The following is a 10,688-nucleotide window of genomic DNA, read 5'->3' as shown; positions in this document are numbered from 1 at the left end:
AACGATCAAACGGCTGAATATCATGGCAAAGGTGAGCAGAAGCCGAAACAACCATGGCGTAGCAGGTAAAAAATTAAGGTTATGTTCAAAGTTTTCTTCGATTGCCAAGCTGCGATGCACTCCGAATTCCCTCCGACCGGCCAAACTGTCAACAAAGAATACTATTTGAGTGCTATGCGTCAGTTGCGCGAATCGTAGAAAGAGGCCCGAATTGTAGGCCGACAACTCTTGGTTTTTGCTCAGCGATAATCCAGCGCATACTGCAATGAGTCTTCGTGAGTTTTTGCCAAACAAAATACTGTCGTATTCACCACATTCGCCTAAATTAGCACCGTGTGACTTCTAGTTATTTAACAGACTCAAACGAGCGTTTCGGGGAAACCGTTATGAGTCAATTGAAGACATTAAACGTGAATCGCTACATGCATTGAAGGCTAATCCGGAAATTGACTTTAACAACTGTTATGAGGATTGGAAAAAACACGTACAGGTGCATTGAGGACAAGGAAGAATACTTTAAGAGGGACCGCATAGATTTTGAATTTTAAAATTATGAACAAAGTCCTATTATGTTTGCTCACAGTATATACCAAACCAAAATTGCATCATTCCCGATTTTAATTCGGTATTATTTCTTTGAACAATTTTCCCATGAGAGAGTTTTCAACTCCATTTACCTGCGCGCAAAACAGTAACTGCAAATGATTTCTTATTTGTGAATTGCACACTAGAGTCACTCTAAGATTTCACTAATTCAAATGTAGTGAGTAGTATCTGTACTTTTCTAATGAATTTTTTAATGTTTTTTAACCCACTATACTTACTCAGCATATGTATTTTATTTAGTTAAAGCCTTTTACTACAGAATTGATGAGTTTATTTATTACACTCAAAAGGAAATATCGGAGACCCGATAAAATTTATACTTACATATAAAAATGATCATATCTATGATATATCAGAAACTCCGATATCGAACACAATAGCATATAGCTGCCATAGAACTGACCGATCAAACTCAAGTCCTTGTATGGAAAACTTTTTTATTTCCCTCTTTTGCTATATAAAATGTGAGGGATATTATAGATTCGGTGCATTGGTGAGTTAATGCTTTTGTTTTAATTTAAATTTTGCCTTAATTCTGCATTGAGTAACTATTGTGAAACTTTTAATTGGTACTATTACGCCGTTCGATTTGTTGTGGTTGCGCCGGATTATCAAATCAATACTATAATGTGCACACATTCATTTGCGGTTGAGAGGAAACGGACGTTAAGTGCACCGATATACGAATAAATGTTGTAGCTTTAGCGTGTATTGTTATTGTTGCAAATGCACAATAACCCTATTAATTATTTCTGTCATCATATCTGCGGGTATCGATATAAATAGATGATTTATAAGCGAGCGCCGATAATTCATTAAAAACCGAATCAACAATATATACAGACGCATATATCTTCATAATTAAATAAATACGTTAACTGCGATTTATTTACAAGCTTGTGCTTGTGCCGGACGAGTCTATGACACCCTATTCTAGCGTTTTAGGGTTTTATTGATCATAAATTGGTCTTAAACCCTTTGCTTTAGAGTTAATCCCAATCGAAGGCGCTTTTAAAAGAATCCTAGAATAGATACTTTAAAACAAAATTCTTTTTTTTTATTAATACATTAGGCATTTCTTAGAGTTTTCTCCAACGAAAGTTCCATTTCAAATAAAATTATCAAAAGTTGCTTTGTTGGCATTTGTCTCTGCTCATTTGCCCTAAAGATTATATATTGGGTAGTTCACTAAGTCATTTCGGTTTTTTGCCGAATTTAAACGCTATTTTTATTGTGTAGACCATTTTATGAAATTAGACTAACTCAATGTTTCATTAAACTCTCCAGTTGTTATTCGACGATTTGCATCGATCAATGACTTTATTTTATCTACATTGGCTTCAAAAGACCTTCTAGCACGATTTTCAATATCGAAATTACCGGAACGAAATTTTGGCATTGGCGTTCGATCAACTCATCTTCTCCATACAAGTCACAACATTTTCGCCTTTTTGGAACCTCAATTTTAACCTATCAATTTCAGTTTGGGGAACAAGAAAAAATCACACGGAGTCAAATTTGTTGAATATGGTGGCTAGTCGATGGTATTCATAGTGTTTTTGGCTTTAAATTCGGTAACAATCGTAAAAAATTAAGCATTATCCGGACGAGTCGAGCAAGAACGCGTTTCATACCCAAAATATCCACCAAAATCATTCGAATGAACTTGAGAGAGATGCCGAGCTTTTTTGTCATCTCCCTAACACTTGACTGACTTCAATTTTAATAATTTCATCTGTTGAAGATGTCGAAGGTCGTCCAGAACGAGGCATGTCTTCAACGATATCTCAGCCATCTTTAAAGGCTTTGTACCGCTCGCGGGTTTTTGTTTTTGAAAAAACTGAATCACATAAACCTTTTCAAACATTCGGTACAAACATACACTATTAATAAAGAAGTTCTGAAATGTTTGGAAAAAAACTATTTTAAATTAAGCGTTGGCAGAATAGCTCCTTACAGAATCATCTAAAGTGAAAAAATACGTGTTTTAATTAAATCTTTAATTTAGAATTTATATAAAAGAAAAAAAAACTGAAATTTGGATTTTTTACAGACATTTTTTCAAAAAATGAAAATTTCTGTGAAAATTTCGCCACATTTTTTTTTCAAATAGTTGTAATTGAAACAAAATCTTTCGTCCAAGTCTTTATGAATTTTACCTCAAAGACCTGTGTAAAATTTCATAAAAATCGGTTCAGCAGTTTTCGAGAAATCTTGCCAAATTTCTTCAAAACCACAGCTTCGAGAAAAACGCGTTTAAAGACGGCGCACTTAGCCCAGCTAGCCTCGAGCGCACAAGTTTTCAAGGGTGTATATCCGAATTATTTACGCGGATCAACTTGAAAATTTAGGACAATATTCTAGAGGTGTCGTAAAATTTAATAAGACAATAAAAAATTCGATTTTTTGAAAACCGGAAACCCATTTAACCCCTTGATGAGCCGATGTAAATAAACTGGTTGACAGATCGCACTAATATTTGATATAGTAATTAAGGGCAATCCTACCAGCAAAACATCACAATTTTTTGAAATATCATTTACCCGAGGAATTTAATTACAATTGACCAGTACTGTTTTGTAACAATCTATAGCGGTAAACGAAATTACTTATTGAATGACCCAATTGACCACTATCTGTGATTTTCATCACATCATTCAAACTAAATCAGCCAAACATTATTGAAAGCAAGCGATCTTGGAGTGTGTATGTGTGTATTTACTTGAGTAGATATTTATGTAATATTGAATGTACAGAGGTAATTGCTGTAATTTACTTCATTATCCCTCTATATATACTTTCGTCGACATACCATGTTAAAAAAAAAAAATAAATAAAAGATATGTTGATAGCAAAGACGTTGGCCTCTCCTTATTGACCGCTTAAAAGCAATTGTATTGAAGCATGAGAGAGGGAATATTTACTATGTTTTATTATTGAAATAAAAATTGATTACATTAATAAATAAAACATGCCGAATTGCAAATATGTGCAGTGATATGTACAAATGTATGTATTTTGCCATACTTACCTATGTCGTGAGCACACCTCTCTTTCGCTACACCTAATAACACAATGTTCAACTTGTCCCATGTAATTATGTAGCTCTGTAATTGATTTATTCATGCACATGTGAATGTGTACCCCAATTTATATCTTCAATTGATGTCTAGAGCAAGGCACCAGGGATACAGGGGAGCATCTCTTATGCACTTATCCCCCATTTACAAGACTACGTTGTAAGCATCTGGAGTCCCCAATGTATGATACAAGGAGGAGGTATCGATAGTGAGACCGGAGGGTCTGTTAAAATTTGTGTCAAGCGCAGGTTTCCTAAAGAATGATTACTTTTCATGGATCTAGTAACTGAACTCCATCTGGTATCTCAATGGACCAAAACTGGTATATACGTGGCTAATTGGCACACCGGAGCAACGTAACCTAATCTTTCCTATATCTTCATTTTTGAAAACATATAATACAAGGTCTGTCGCAAAAGAAACAGAACTTTTTAAACATAACTGTTTCTGGTGGCGCCACCTATTGGTGGGTATATGAAATAAAAAGTTTGAACTCTTGTTGACATTTCGTAAAAATTTTAAGACAATTGGATAACCACAATCGATGTTATCGATCAAAAAGTGACAGCAGCTTTTGGTCATCGGTCGTAAAATACAAAGAGCAAATATTCAATTTGGTTTTAAACTTGGGAAAACGTTTACTGAAACATTTCAAATGATGAAAAAAGTTTATGGTGATCAGTGCCTATCCCGTAGTAATGTGCATGAGTGGTTTAAGCAATTCCATGAAGGTCGTGAGGAGCTCTGTGACGATTAGAAGTCGGTCGTCTTCAGAAGTCAAAAATAAAGACAATGCTGATTTGTTTTTACGATTCCGAGGGTATTGTACACCGAGAGTTTGCCCCACCTGGCCAAACGATTAATGCTGTGTTTTACCTTGGTGTTATGAAGCATTCTTTGTCACGCATTCGTCGTGCTCGACCACGATACTATGAGGCAGGGTCCTGGTGCCTGTTGCACGATAATGCGCCGTGTCTTCGGTCGACGCTTGTCACTGATTTTTTGGCAAAAAACTCCATATTAATCATTAATCACTCACCCTACTCACCTGATCTGGCACCCTGTGATTTTGACCTATTTGGAAAACTTCATTTGCTCATGAAAGGACACTGGCTTCAGGACATTTCAGCTCTCCAAAAGGCGACGACCGATATTCTCAAGAGCATTCTGAAAAATGACCTTAAACACTCATTTGAAATGCTAATTGACCGGGCTAAACGCTGTATCGAAGCACAAGGAAACTACTTTGAATAAAAAAATATAACTTTTGAAAAATATTAATTTTTTGTTGTTTTTTTCACAGTCATGTCTCTTTTGCGACAGACCTTGTATACTATATCAATGCTCCAATGCAATTTCTTTAATACGTCTCTGGTCATACATATGGTATACTCGTACATTCATATGCCATGCTAGGTATGGCGCAATGCAACCCTTTTAAGCTTGGAGTTAGCATTGCCAAGCAAACGAGATTGCGAAATGCCATAAAACTTTAATGGCTAACATTTCTTAACTTTAAATTTTAAGCAATTAAGTAAGCAGACTATTTGTAGATGTGAAGCAAATATACCAATGTGTATTCTAACATTATAAGCTCTTCATATTTATACTTATGTATATGTATGTATACATATACTATATTTGATTCTTCTTCAAAACCAGTAGTCTTAAAATTACTACGTACCTTCAGTATTCCATAAATAAAGTATTATTATTGACTTTACGGTAGTTTAATATTTACTACAAAAAATGTGAGACGCCTTTTTTTTAATTTGCGACCTAAAACTTTGCATTAATAATTTTCTCAAATTTCTTCAGTTCATAAAAAATCGTAAATTTTTTGTTTAACATGCAGAATCATTTAATGAAGCCAATAAACACAAATTTAAGGAATTTAAGAAAAGAAAATGGAGTATTAAAGTAAGTGATCATGCACATGTATACGTGTATGTAGTATAGTAACACATATGCGATGTACATACATTTATGGCATAAATGAGTGCCAATAAATCCATTTAAATGTTATGATTTATTAAAATCAGACACATGCGATTGAACAAATTCCTCCAAGCGCATAGCATTATATTCAGCGCTTAATAGCATTTTATTAGGAATTCACATAAATATTCAAACATTAAAAAACTGTAAGCAAATATGTACGAGATGAAGTCATTCATATCGAATATATAATATGTATTCATATATTTTTAGGACATACGAGTATATATATATATATATATATATATAAATATTTTTACCCGAAAAGTTGTACATCAAGTTTACTACGAAGTATATATATAAATGATGAACGTGACCGGCTGAGTAGATTTGCTTTATAAATAACGGGCGATCCAAGTAGAGGTACCAAGGTCAATAGCCTTTTTTTTGACAGATTACGCGTGAATCGTGTCAAGCTGTCATGTCTCAAGCGACATCGCTTCTCTCTTTGGGCTCTTCCAAGAAGATCCGACGTTTTCGAGCCAAAATTTGTTCAGCGATGGGGCTCATTCCTGGCTCAACAAACGAAATTGTCGCATTTGGGACGAAGAGTAACTAGAAGAGATTCAAGAACTGCCATTTCATCCTTAAAAAAAATTGTTTGCTGTGGAATCATCGGTTCATATTTCTTAAAAAATTATGCCGATGAGATCGTAACTGTCAATGGCGACCGTTATCGTGCCATGGTAACCGATTGATGTCTGAAATTGAATTTCATGATCTCGGCTATATTTGGTTTTAAGAAGATGGCTCCACTTCCCACACAGCGTCATCGAAAATTGAAATAAAGGTATGGACCATCTAAGACGTAGCCGCGGCAAACATTCGAAAGACGTAATCTTCAAATCTTCAAAAAATTAATTCCAAAGAATGTTCTTTCGAATGATAATGAACATTCCCTATTAAATTTGAAGTTTTCTGTACTTTTTCTTTAAAACCGTAAGAATTTTGAATCACCCTTTATTTTTACCCTCAAAATGGTACATTAAGTTCACCACCAAGTTTGTATCATCCTGAGACCCTCAACACGACCAGGTAAATCGCTATGTCCGTCAGTCTGTCGGTAACATATATACGAAAGCAAGTCCAACAGTTATTAATATTGGCCCGAACTTTTACACACATACTTTCTCTCCAAAAGGCTGTAGACTGGGAGCCGGCGATATTGAACCACTCTAGCATTTATCTGTTATACAAATTGGCATGAATAAATCTCCAAAGCAAAGGTACAATTTCCAAAAAATATTGTTAATATTGAGCCAATGTAATATATAGCTATACAAACTAACAGATCAAAATCAAGTTCTTGTATGGATTATTTTTTTTCGAACGTTAGTACGGCTGCTTTGGTGCAGCCAAAGTTAACGTTTTTTCTAGTTTTTCTTACTAAGCAATCTTAATTCGAATTGAAGGTTGTTTATATCAAACAGCGTGTCTCGAAAGAGCAAGCAGAACATTTTCACTTGGATGCAAACCTTTGACCCATTTTACTTATATGTGACCTGGTCTACGAAAAGGGAGCTAACGTGCGAAAACTAGTTTTCTGGGAAAAGCTGTTAAAAATAATCGTCAGTTTCTCGTTATCTCATTAATTCTTCTCCTTTTTTATGACACGGAAAGGGGGCTTTCCGTAGACCAGGTCACATATAGTATATGTAGTTGAAATAAAGAAATGCAGCTACGAAGGTTATTACAACTTTGGTTCAGCCGAAGTTAGAATTTTTCATTGATTTATTATTTAATTGTCTCTTTATGCAACCAATCACATGCATAATGATATTTATAGAGAAGTACTTGTAGGATTGTAACTAGTATAAAAAATTCCTTACGTCATAAGATTTACTAACAGGGGCATTGAGACGACAATAAAACATATATTTCTAATAATATTTACAAAAACCTCATGTGATAAAATTGCATACTGTACTGTGTCCACAATTAGCAATGATGCAACAAAAATATTCCTTAACTGTTACAAAGAATAAACACACATTAGGGAGGAGTAGAATTCAGTAAAAAGCATCAGTTCTTGAAATCTTAAGATAACAGAAAAATAGCACGTAAGGTTATGTTTATTAAAATCACGCCCATGGGGTTATATACATTAAAACCATCTTTCTGACGGGGCGAATTAACTCTCCGTTTTATTATATATATTATACTTCTGTCTTCGATTTGCCAAGCGTTGGAGAGAAGCGAATTGGTAAAACTGCACTAGATAAAGGCGCAACCCTACTATAACACAACTCCTGACGATTACGCATTTTTATAAACAAAATTTTTCCGCGTCAAAATTTATTTTAGTTACCCCTTATTTATAATATACCCGTTATTTTATGCCCAAAAAATTTTGTAGCACTCAAGATAGCGGCTATATCCGCATACTCTCTTATACAAATTCAACTCGATATCTTTGTTGCTGCTTTCACATTTTATTTTTTATTTTGACAGGAGAGCAGAGAAATTGTGAATCGAAGACAGACTTAGGTGCCATTAACTCTGTAAGGGATAGTACTAAATTGTCTGTATAGGCAAAATAAAAGACTTAAAAACAGGGTATTCCAGAATTAACGAAAGATATGAATTTGCTGCATTTTCAATTAATCTCCTCACAGTTGACGGAGTTAAAACACTATTCCCACTAAAATACGTATGACATTTTCAAACTGCTACGAGTACCGCCAAGCTTTCATTATTTTTGAAATATTGTTCAATAATAAAGACACGCTGTTCAGTCGTGTAATGCTCAATTTTTCTAAGCCTAAACTGTCAGCTGTCCATTTGTCTTTTTTATGGTTCTCAAAATAATAATAAATAATAGAGACAAATTTAAATGTTGCGTTACTTTTGGAACACCCTCTTTAATTTAATTCCAATATTGCGTAAACTTTCGGATTTTAAATAAAATTTGAAAATTTGTTCTAGCATTACAGTATGGTCCCCTTTCATGTGAAATTTTTATACCTTACAGACTGCTATAAATGTATCTTAAAAGTTAGTTACGTAACATTCTTAACAGGCTACTTAACAAATTTATGAAATGGGCAAATCGGACTATTACGGATGTATATTTCTAATAAGGACTTAATTTCATATTCCGAAACAAAGCTTAACAACGCGTTTAACGGTTATTTAGTGAATGTTTCGTTTAAGATGTTTGACTCTCAATATAGTGGAAATCGGTCTACACTTTCACTCAAATATAACAAAAGTATATACCTTTGGTCAAGTAAAAAATAGATTGGTTACAAAGCTATCTCAAACAAACTGGGTGTATATAGTTACCAATAACCAAATTAAATTCGTGCAGACACTTCTAAAGAGGCCTATAATATATCATAATACTTTCCAAAAAATCGCAATATTTTGACGAGTACATTTTTGCTGGAATCCATCCATTTCAGCAGTACCATTCGAGCAAAAACTTGTCTACAACATAACTTCTCCCTCTGGTGATCCAATGATGTTGTTCAAACTTTTTTACTAACACCTTTATCCTGTCAAAAGTATTTAAATTCATCCAGTCTATCTAAATTGAATTTTTTTCATCGCCAAATAACAATCTCGATCGTTGTGTTCGCCACTTAATATGGTTTTCGGCAAAGCGCAGGCGCTTGGCTTTATGAATGTCAGTTAATGAAGGTTTCTTAGGCGTTTTGTAAAGGTAGACAACATGGTCAGGTGATGGCGTACAAGTCTACTCCTTATTGGCAAGTGTAATATGAACACAATTTCTCTCGACATAAGCTTTCTTTAGTGGTCAATCTAATTATTTTCCATTTTTGTCTAAGAGTAACTGTTGTGTTTCCATCATTGTTCGTATTTAATACATAAGATCCGAGCAATTTTAAGAAATAGCACAGCCAAGCCTAAGATCTTTCCAGTTTTTTGGAAATTTCGCTTATAGGAAGACAGGATTTTTGGGAATCCGGCAAACAACATTTTTCCTCGTGACATTTTGGTAGATCTAATAAAATTTGTTGCATTAAGGTTACACGTTACTGTATCTCACTGCAAAAATTTAAAGTTCAAACAATCACCAAATTTCTCTTCTAATATGAATATATGCGAACTGCCACAAGTAAAATATTTGGAACCTAAAATTCAACTGAATTATAGCGCTGATCTCTCAAAACAAAAGCATTTATGTAACGATTCACACATCATTATTTACCGCTATAATAATGTATTTTATAAATCTAAATACCAAATTTTCTTTTTATGAAATTACTACAAAAGTAACGCCGCGGTTTTTATTTTAGTTGGAGTTTATGGGAATGGCTACCAGTGTACAACAGAAAAATCCTTCAATTTTCGAAATAAAATATTTTTGCAATTAATTGTGTGTAAATTTTGACATTTAAAACAATAGCACAGCTTCCATAAGTTTTCAAGTTTCAGTTATAATTTTAAGATACAGTGCTTCAACTTTTTATTCTAATATTACTGCAAAATATAACATTTCCACTTTTCCTAAAGAATATTACGTATAAATACATATTTGTATGTATGTATATATTAATATTGTGTAGACATAGAAAAAGTGCAACACTACTGTTTTTTATATGTAAATTACATATGTACACTTGTATAGATAAGTACCTAAATGCATCAACACCGAATAAGGCGCCAACACGCCTAGAAATTTATATCGAAACCAAGACTTCAGTTAAAACTCGAATGAAAAAGTAAGTGCATTCGAGTGCATATCTATTGTTTTGTAGTTGTTACTCACATGCATAACTAAGCAGAGCATTTATAACACTGAGCAACGAATTGTAAGCGATTTGTGTGACGCCTACTCTTATGTTTGTATATTTTTCGGTATAATTTAAATAATTATACAAATTGTGATTTGATCTGACGCGAAAAAGCAAATTGCTTTACCACAATTGACGATCTATGGTTATTTAAAATATAGTCACTTGGTTATATTAGAAGAAAATCTCTGTAAAATTAATATTGGAATATATTTTTCAACTGCATTTTTTACAACCATTGTGA

Source organism: Bactrocera tryoni, chromosome 5 (assembly GCF_016617805.1).
Source record: "Bactrocera tryoni isolate S06 chromosome 5, CSIRO_BtryS06_freeze2, whole genome shotgun sequence".
Lineage (NCBI taxonomy): Eukaryota > Metazoa > Arthropoda > Insecta > Diptera > Tephritidae > Bactrocera > Bactrocera tryoni.
This window is presented reverse-complemented; position numbering follows the sequence as displayed.